The following is an 11223-nucleotide window of genomic DNA, read 5'->3' as shown; positions in this document are numbered from 1 at the left end:
AAATTTGTATTATTTCCAATCACTTAGAAAAACAAGATCCTATAGCACCATCTTGGCTTTCATGCTTTATCTAGTGAAGAAATTTAGTTAAGTAGATTCGATAAACTTGATGTGTATAAACTTTGCAAATACCAACATTTTCAGTTTTATATATATATATATATATATATATATATATATATATATATATATATATATAGAGAGAGAGAGAGAGAGAGATAGAGAGAGAGAAAGAGAAAGAGAGAAAACCATTGAGAATGTATTAGATGCTTAAATATCACTTAGATACCAATACATGTGTAATGAGATTATTCACAGTCATAAATGAACTAAACATATAAATATGTTCATATGTGGATCCCCGAACAACAATATATAACTCTGATGTGTAACTGTAATTAAAATCTTCATGGAACCACTATCCATGTAACTTTCTCCTTCATTTAAAATGAGGTCACGCCCGATTCTGATTGAGAATCATGTCAATCTATTTGGAAGTTTAGCATATGTGTAACAACTTAAAGATATAGTTCTTTTGAATACTCTACATATTAGGAACATTTCTCTAGTTCTCGCTAGTACTTTAAAATGTTTATATAAGTTATACCATGACTTATTCTAAGATTATATTCGTATTTATTCAACATGCTCTAAGCATATGACATATCTAGCCTTCATGCATAATCATGACATATATGATTAATCCAATTGCAACAACATATGGAATACATTCATATTATCTAGTTCAAAACATTGTACTAGGTTTCTGTAGGATGCTCAAAATCATGTAATGTGTTATTGAGAAGATAAACTCTTTGAAAGTCTTATATCTTAAGCTCTTCAAGATCCCTGATAATTGAAGCAATTTTACTTAATCTTTTAAGTTGTCGTAATCTATCTATATAGATCTTTATTCCAAGAATTAGTATGTTGACTACATATAAGACTAGGAATGTTACTGTGCTCTCACTAGCATTATAGAACATACAAGAGTCATCTTGATTTATAGTTAAACCACACTATGTAGTTATCTTATAAGAAAGAATATTCTTACGTTGAGATGTTAGCATAAATATGAAAATATTTCTATTCATGTTTGCTTTCTTCTCTGAAAAACTCACTTACTCTTTTATTCGTAATATATCGAGGAAGATTAATCAAGCCAATACGTGATAATTACACATGAATGCATCTCTATGTGTCTTATTAGTTTCCGATTAAATATTGAATAGATTCAACAATGGTTGAAAGAACTTGCTTGTTTAAAACTATGATGCATTTATTTTATGGTTGTTTCGCTCTTTAAGTTCCATATTGCTCCCACTTTGAAAAGGATCTTTCTAAGCGTAATGTCTTCAGGAATGAAAATCAATGCGATTATAGAAACTTAATCCTAAACAATCATTTAGGATAGTCTACATAAATGCAATTACTAGATACTAGAGTGATTCAATCTTATTGTCTAACATAAGCTCCATAACTATATACCGTTTAGATAAGGATTGAGCATTCCATTATTAGTCTAATGAAAGTATTTAATCTACTTGTTTGGTTGGAAACATATATATTCAATATATATTAATTGCAGTGAGAAAAACTCTAAATAATTATAAAGTAAATAGTTCTTTAAAACATTATATAATAGACCGTAAGGCCTATGTTATCCTATTAAAAATAAATTACTATCGACATTTGGCCAGTGGCCAGGGGACGCTATCCCACTAGAAAATATGAAGGCTACCTCGAGCATCATAAGAAAAATCCAAGTGATGAGGTGATCCTGTGCCACAAGAATTGTGCAAATGACGAGTTAGTGTTTTTGACAGAATGAGTTGTAAATCAATTCCACAACTCTCAAGATGTTCGAAGTAGAATTAGTTTATAAAAATTATTTTCTTTATCACAACGAAAGGTTAATGATGGTCTCATTAAGTTGTATTTCAATCTTCAGTATGAACTTTTTTCAAGAAAATCAAAAGTTGCAACAATAACGAATAAAAGTCGTCAGTGATAGTGATCTAGCATATATCCCAAATCTATCATGGATTGATAAAGACACTTGTGAATCATCTTTTCGTATGAATATGATTCAAATATATCTAATGAATCAAGCTCATTTGCCTTCAAGAATTCTACCATTTTGAAGTTGGTATATGTGTTTCTTATTTATATAGTCATGATGATTATGACATAGATAAGTTTGAACAAAAGATCATTTGATTTTCATGTGTTATCTTTAGAACTATTAATTTTATGAAAAAACATATAAGATTTACTTTATAAATGATATTATGAGAAAATATTCTTTACATAGAATACATCATTTCATAAAATGAATGTAAACATCCATTAAAATGTAAGTAAATCTAGATTTATTGATAAATTTCAATTGTTACATGTTCCTATAAGAGTAGGTACAAAACATTTATTGTTTCAAATATAACAACACTTGTTGTATCTTCAACACGAAATACCATTCACCTATAATCAGTTGATTATTGCTTTCAAAAAATCAGCTCATAGTATCAATTAGTAGTGTCACATGAAGTATAACATACCCAAGTGAATGATATAAAAATAAATAGTTCTATCATATAGATATTTAAAGTCCTGATCATGCCATACTTCCTTAACTTTGTGAGATAAGAAGAGTATTAACAGGCTGCCACACACATATTAAACAAATAAATTTATCACTGCTTGGAATGCACTAAAAAGATATCACATGGAAACAGGGTCGAATCCTCAGGGACACAGCCTAAAAGTCAATGCCTTTTTGCATCAGGCACATCTAGTCAAGAAACATAATATAAAAGGGGGGGTTTTAATTATAAACTAAAAAACTAAAAATGCAGTGATAATAAAGTAAACAAAAATGAATATAAAAAACGACTTTAGCTCTGCTACGACTTTCCTAATCATGCAATCAACCCAGATCCGGTTATTTGAGATGCGTTTTATCTAAGTTGGTACTGAGAAAAACTAACAAGCTATAGTAATTTCTCTTTTATCTTATTTATTGAACCAAAACAAGCTCTTCAATTAACCCTAACTTTTTACTGTCTAATCAAACAAGCTCTTAATTAAGATCACAAAAGTTGCAATATAATCTATGTAAAATTCCCAGCAATATTCAATACTTCTCATAGGCTCGGAAATGTAAAGATATGATTTTTACAGTTTATAATAAAGTCAAATCCCAAACACGGAATCGATTTATTACTTGTTACTTTTACCAGTTGAAAAGAACAATTACGGATTCTATTAACTGATTAACTGGAATGATAAAACCCTAGTTAGGTGATAAGGCTAACAAGAATAAAAATCAAACATTCATTAAGAACAAAACTGAAGAATCTAGATAAGAACACAACTCAAAAACCAGATCTAATGATCAATCACATGAAAAGTACTCGTCTTTGCAAAACTAAAAACTAGGGTTTAGGCAGACATGGCAAAAATCTGATAAAAACAAATGAAAAGAGACATCAAACAACTAATCTTACTAATCCACTTGAAGGAGATGATCCACAGTCTTAAGATCTTCAGAAATCCCAAAAATCAGAGAAAAAACGCCTCCAAAATCGTATTTTCGTCGTCTGCTACCACTGGGATCGCCAACTTAGGTTATTAGAATGCTATCAGGGTCTATTTATACGTCCAGTAGCAAAAATGACGCGCATGCGATCGCATGGGGTCAACTTGCGATTGTAGGTTTTGAAGAAAACGCGTCTCATGCCTTTTTAATGAAGTAGGATGCTATTTTGACACTTTTTGGCCAACCTGCGATTGCATGTACACACCCTACAATCACAGGTTTTCATTTTTTGCTTCCGGATGAATTTTTGGCACTATAAAACCTCGAATCCAAGTTGCGACCTAACCTGCGATCGCAAAAAGGCCCCATCCGATCGCATAAAGGCAACCTGCAATCGCATGTTGTGCCTAAGAACTCCTAAATTTCGTCTACTTTTCATATCATTTTGAATCGTGTTAATTGGAGTTACGGTTCTCGAGATATGGGCAAAATACCGACAGGGGGTCAAAGCTGCCAACAACATCCTTTAACTTTAGATTGCATATTCTATGTTCGTGTGATCAATTCAATTGAATGTTCCTTGACCAAAGAATCTTCCAAACATTCCTCATAATCCTTCATAAGTCCCAAGCTACATTTTAAGCTCCAAAGGCACATCCAGCTGCTCCCAAAGCACTGCTCCAATCGAACTATCTGGAATTGACATAAAAACGTGAGCAGTACGGGAATTCTAAAAAAATATATGAGATGAACATTATTTAAACAAATGAAATGCAAATGTACAAAATATGATACTAAATAATAATGAAAACTACCCTAAAATATGCGTAAAACGACATCTATCAAATCTCCCCAAGCTTAAACCTTACTTGTCTTCAAGTAAAAAAAAGAATAAAACATTATAAACAAATGGAAAGATGTGGATAACCTAAAAAGAAATTTAGAATAAAAGGAAAATAAAAACTTAAACTAAACTAATTCACTCTTTTTTTTGTCACATGATCAGATTTCCAATTAAATAACTACCTGGACAACAGTCTCAATACTTTATATTAACGATTCATAATTATATTTAATAAGTTACACTAAGCTTGAGCCAATAATTTATACGTTGAATTAAATTTGTGAAAACAATGTATTTTAAAAAAAATAATTTCACGAAAATTCGTTTATGAAAACTTAGCTTGACCAACCCCTCCTTTTTTTCCGAACTCGTCCAGTAAACGCGGTAAGCTCTGATATTGCCATATTTATACCTATTTTTAGGCAATATTTAAGTACATTTTTGTATATAAGTTGGTAATTTGTTTAGAATAATGGTACTTATGAGTTTAAATGTTATTTGCAGCCAATAAGAAGACATCTTGAAGAAAAGGGACTAAAAACATTAAATGAAGAAACTTTGGGAGTTAAAAGATTAAAGGACAAGAAAATCAGGAAAAAGCGTTTTCACGTCGTGAGAACTGGAAGATTCACGACGTGAGCTTAAGTTCTAGAAGATATGTATGCGGGTGAAGGAATCCTTGCCGAGCACGGTTATCTTGTATTCACGACGTGAATATTTTATTGTTCACGACGTGAATTATTAAAATCAGGAAACTATATATATCCATTACCATTACAAATTGAAGAGACTTTTGGCAGAAGAAAGAGATTCCAGAAGGCGAATTTTAGAGGAAAAAGAGTTCTGGAAGTGGTTTTCAACATCAAAGAAGAGGAAGTTCATAATTTGCTTTATAAACTTGGTACATTTATCATGTTTTTGATTATAGCTTTTGACTGTTTAGTTGTTAATATGTCCAGCTAAATCTAGCTACTTCTGTTAGCTAGATGAAGCTGGAACTCACGGTTTGAATACATTAGATTAGCCTTTATCTGTTGGTTATATGCTTCTGTTGATTGATTTTACCTAGCATGTTTAGTTAATGATTTAATTGCTTTAAATTCTTGTTCTGTGTAGTTAGTGAACACAAATCTGCATGAATATGAATACCTAATAAAAAAGTGAACACTAGTTTATTAGAGCTAAGATCAAACCAATCTTAGATAAGTAATTGAATCATTGAATTAAGATGTGTTAGAGAACTCATATTATGAATGTAACTGTGTTTTGATTAATCAATCTGCATAACTCCAATCTTACTTAATAATAGATTATGTGTTAACTATTGTGTGACCACACGTAGATTTACATGAATTGATTAATAATTAGTAGGTTTAGAACTAAACTGCTAATACTTCTTAAACTGGTAACCAACGGTAATAGTCTTGGCTAATGTATAACCATTGAGTGAAATTGGATTCAAACTAATAGAAGTATTTTGTTTATAGATTGAGTTTTTGTTAAAGAATTAAGTTTATCTAAACTTGCAATATTAGATACAAACCCTTTTATCTTATTAACAGTTAGATTAATTTACTAGTAAATATATAAATTAATAACACCGTTCCCTGTGATCGACACCCGACTTACCCAAGCTATACTATAATCTGACTAGGTACACTACCTATAAGTGCATAGTTAGTCTAAGTTTGTTAGGTTATAAATATTAAAATTAGTGGGTACTTTCGTGCACATCAAGTTTTTGGCGCTGTTGCCGGGGAACAACCAATTTATTAGTTTATTTAGTTGCATTAGATTAATCGACCCTTTTATTGGGATAAAATCTGCAAAAAGTTAATTAGTTATTTATGTTTATTAGCTTAGTTTATTAGCATATTATTTTAGCAAAAATTTTTATTTTTGTTTATGTCACAGAATTCACGACGTGAGCTTTATAAACTAACGACGTGAGAGCTGTGATTTTTAGTTTTTAGTATTTTCCTATTTTAGTTCAGTTTTATGTTTTTATTTTTTCGAGTTGCAGGAGTTCATGACCAACGGTTCTACCACACCTTTGGTGCCACCGATTGAAGATCCAGAAGTTGCACTTCACAAAAAGACTGATAAGAAGACGCCATTGCAAGAACAAAAGTCAACACTTTCAAGGAAGTCAGGAAAGAAGACAGGAGAGTCAAGTTCATCCTCAAAGAACAAGAGCAAGCTTGAAGACTTGGATCAAATACCCGTCCAAACCGAATCCGAATACGATACCGAGCCTGAATTTGAAGAACATACGAGCGAACCCGAGAACGAGCCAAGGAACGAGATGGCAGACATTGAAGAGATGTCCATGGGAGCTTACAAGAAGCGGATCCAAGAAGATGTGGGACCCGGTTTAGTCCAACCCGCAATACCTGCCACTGCCACATTTGAGCTGAAGGGGCACATCTTGACTGCACTGAACGAAATCCCATTTTATGGGAAAGATCATGAGGATGCTTTTAAGCATCTAGATGAAGTCAATGACATTGCGGATTACTTCAATGTCCCAAATGTCAATAGAAACACCGTACTACTCAGGATGCTTCCCATTACTTTCAAGGGAGATGCTAAAGAGTGGTTAAAATCACTTCCACCGGGTACAATCACCACTTGGGCTCAAATGCGTGAGCAATTTCTGGACCAGTTTTGCCCACCATCCAAGATAGCTAAACTTAAGAAGGCAATAGCCAACTTTGAACAACAGCCGGGGAGTCATTATACGAAGCATGGGAGCGGTACAAGGGCTTGCTCAGAAATTGCCCTCAGCATGATCTTAATGTGCAATAAGAGATGTCGATTTTCTATGATGGGGTCAACGTTATGACAAGACAACTCCTTGAATCTCAAGGACCTTTGACAAAGAAAAATGCAAGGGAGGTCAAGGAGCTGATTGAAGAATTTGTGAAGCACTCTTGCGAATACCATAACCCTAGGCAAGATGGAATCAAAGGCGGTGGAGGGACCCAAAGTGAAGAAATAGCAGCCATGATGGCTATGCTAAATAATATGGATCGGAGGTTGACACAAATGGACCACTCAATTCATGCCATAAGAGTGGGTTGCGAGAGGTGTAGTGGTCCACACTTGACCAAGGACTGCAATTTAGATGAGTTTGGGAACAGAAAGCTCAAGTGTGCTACTCGAGTGGGGACAAGTATGATGAAGACTGGAGGAAACCAAAGAAGGAGTGGCTGCCATATGAAGAGTATAAGAAGAAAAAAGAAGAAAAGTATAGGCAAACAAGCCGAGGCTTCTACCAAAAGGAGCAGCCACCAGCTGAGAAGAAACCCGATCTAGAGACCATGTTGATGAAGTTTATGGAAGTTTCGGAAAAGAGACACGAGGCTACTGATTCTGCTATTAATGAACAAAGAACTTTGGTAAAGAATCATCATGCATTGATGGTAGAACAACAAGCTTTAATAAAAAAACCAACAAGCCTCCATCAATAATCTTGAAATGCAAATTGGTCAACTAGCCACTCTGGTTCATGAGAAGCTGTCCTCGAAAAATCCCGAAATGAAGACCCAATCTCATGTAATGGCCATAGATACTGAAGAAGAGGCCATCTCTGAGTTCCTAGAAGCCTTAGGAGTTGAACAACAGCAGCCCGATCCAAAGTTAAAGAAGCCCAAGCTCGAGAATCAAGATACTGCTGAATTGACGAACTCACGACGTGAGCCATATAAGCTCACCACGTGGGCCCGTCATGAACAGAAAAATTCTGTAGCTGGTTCGGTTTATTAGCCGCCTTTACCTTTTCCTTCCCGAGCTAACCTTAGTCCACTAGAAAGAAAGCATCTAGAGTTTGTTAAGCACGTGAAGGGTATCTCGATTAATACTCCCTTTGTTGAGTCCTTATCCAAAATTCATGAGTATCAAAAATTACTACAAGACTTGATAGACACTCGCAAGCAATTAAAGAAGCATTCTAAGGTGATTCTAAGTGAGTAAAGCTCAAAGGCTGTATTGGGAGAGACACCTAAGAAAATGGGAGATCCTGGACGCCTCACTCTTCCGTGTGAGTTTGGTAACAACATGAAAGTGGATGCTTTAGCCGATTCTGGGGTTAGCATTAACTTGATGCCTTATTCGTTTTATCAGAAGTTGGAAATTTAGAAGATGGCTTTCAAAGGAATCATGTTCAAGAAGAGGTGTTCACAATTAATGAAGACAATGAATTAGAAGAACTAGAAATGCTTATGGAAAAAGAGATCAAGATAGTTCATCAAGTCAAAAGAACAAAACCAAGAGCATCTGTTCCATATTTGGTTGAAGTCATTGCTTACAAGAGTCCACCTTCTTGGGTAAGCGAATAAGATGAGATGACAAGTGATGAAGAGGAGGTTACTTCAAAGGTGACAAAGCCAGTAGTGAAAGAAGAGAAGGATACTATGGAGTGCAGGGAGGAAAGTAAAGGGACCAAACGCAAGCTTGATGAAGAAGAGGTCAAAGCTAAAAAGGAAAATTAAAAAAAGGCGTACAAAAGACGAGTTCAAGCTTACAAGAGGCGTTTCAAGGAACAAAAGATCCTAGTGGTAGACTCTTCAGACGATTCAATGTTGGATGCACGGAGTCCAGCTCAAGACTCCAAGAAAAAGAAGCGCCTCTCGGGAAGCAACCCGAGTTTGGTTTGCAATTTTTTTCTTTTCTTTTTGCGTTTTACTAATTCACGTCGTGAATTAGTAACTATTCACGTCGTGAATTTCCATTTTTCGGAAAATGGGTTATATTTTTCCATATTCATTGTGCGGTTTACCACTATTCATTTTGGGGAATATTCGGAAGATTATTTTGGATCATTTTCACTACCATACAATGTGGCATATGCTTTCCCACATTGTTCGTTCTATTTTGGAGATTTCCATCACATTTGTAGAAGATTGAAGGCTCGATTTCTTGTTTTTCCGGTACATTCCTTATCTTGCGTGTTCAAGATCTAAGTTTCTATATCTCAGAGTCCATATTCAAGATGCACGTTTTCCACACTTTTGGTGATGTTTACGCCGCTATCCTAGGGGAGTCTATTCCTTTTTCTCCCTTTTCTTAATTTTGATTTATCCTAGGCATACAATGAGGGCATTGTATGAAATAAGTGTGGGGTAGGGGGTACAAAAAGTAAATTGCTAGATAATGGTAAAATTTCAAAATTTGAAAATTGAAATTTCTAATAATTAAATCTAGTAATAATAATTTGAATTGTAGTTGCTAGTGTTATATGGGATGATCCGATAAGAGTTCAAATGTTTAGTTGAGCCAATACATGTTACAATGCATTTTTGGCCTCCCTTATTTTAGTGAAATCATGGAACAAAAACATAACCCCACTTGATTTGAGGGATGCAATATGTTTAGCAGCCTAAACCTGAAATGTATCCAGGAAAGCTTTGTCTTAACCAATAAAGGTTGAAGTTAAGCGCCCCTGCTTAAGCATGTAGGTTTTGATTGAAAAAAGTGAGTTATACATGTAGAAAAAAAAAGAGAGAAATTACTAAAAAGTAAGAATTCTTGAAGAATTTTGGAGCTATCAAAGTATGTAGGTCAAATATCAAAGTTCTAAGGAATCAAAAGTTGAAGATGCCAGAAATCATGAAAGAAGTGAATTCAAAGAAATCAAGATTAAACTATCAAAGAAGTGAAGAATTCAAGAGCTCCAAGTATTGGTATCTTAAAGTTGTAATTCTCTAGTTTATGTATGCTTGGGTAGCTTTACAAAAATACTTTGAGGTTAAGTAAGATTTTTGCGGACGGATTCGGAGGGTTGCATAAAATGAGCATTGTTCGAAAGAAGTGGGCGAGTGTTTATGAAGATTGTGAGTATTTAAAGTATGGGGGTACTTTAGGAAAATTTTAGACACAAATGCATGCGTTGAGGTCTTAACATAATGGTTGAGCTGGAATCGGATTGTTCTATGTGATGTTAGTAATAAAAGGTTATGTTTAAATTTGCTTGAGGCAAGCAAAGCCCAAGTGTGGAGTATTTTGATATTGCCATATTTATACGTATTTTTAGGCAATATTTAAGTCCATTTTTGTATATAAGTTGGTAATTTGTTTAGAATAATGGTACTTATGAGTTTAAATGTTATTTGCAGCAAAAAAAAAAGACATCTTGAAGAAAAGGGACTAAAAACGTTAAAGGAAGAAACTTTGGGAGTTAAAAGATAAAAGGACAAGAAAATCAGGAAAAAGCGTTTTCACGTCGTGAGAACTGGAAGATTCACGGCGTGATCTTAACTTCTAGAAGATATGTACGCGGGTGATGGAATCCTTGCCGAGCACGGTTATCTTGTATTCACGATGTGAATATTTTATTGTTCACGACGTGAATTATTAAAATCAGGAAACTATATGTATCCATTACCATTACGAATTGAAGAGACTTTTGGCAGAAGAAAGAGATTCCAGAAGGCGAATTTCAGAGGAAAAAGAGTTCTGGAAGTGGTTTTCAACATCAAAGAAGAGGAAGTTCATGATTTGCTTTTTAAACTTGGTACATTTATTATGTGTTTCATTATAGATTTTGAGTGTTTAGTTGTTAATATGTCCAGCTAAATCTAGCTACTTCTATTAGCTAGATGGAGCTGGAAATCATGGTTTGAATGCATTAGATTAGACTTTATCTGTTGGTTATATGCTTGTGTTGATTGATTTTACCTAGCATGTTTAGTTAATGATTTAATTGCTTTAAATTCTTGTTCTGTGTAGTTAGTGAACACAAATCTGCATGAGTATGAATACCTAATAAAAAAGTGAACACTAGTTTATTAGAGCTAAGATCAAACCAATCTTAGATAAGTAATTGAATCATTGAATTAAG

At 34.0% G+C, this 11223-nt stretch overlaps 1 non-coding gene across 1 annotated transcript; it reads right to left on the bottom strand.

Moving 5' to 3' along the window:
- Positions 1-7071: 7071 nt before the first annotated feature.
- LOC145071546 (small nucleolar RNA R71) lies at positions 7072-7177 on the bottom strand. The gene has a single exon (XR_013690555.1). It is a non-coding gene; the product is annotated as a small nucleolar RNA R71 (small nucleolar RNA).
- Positions 7178-11223: the final 4046 nt, after the last annotated feature.

This window comes from Lactuca serriola, chromosome 8, assembly GCF_051521515.1.
Source record: "Lactuca serriola cultivar US96UC23 chromosome 8, Lser_US96UC23_V15, whole genome shotgun sequence".
In the NCBI taxonomy this organism is placed as follows: Eukaryota; Viridiplantae; Streptophyta; class Magnoliopsida; order Asterales; family Asteraceae; genus Lactuca; species Lactuca serriola.
The sequence above is the reverse complement of the archived record's forward strand: the minus strand, read 5'-3'. Positions and strand labels throughout refer to the sequence as shown.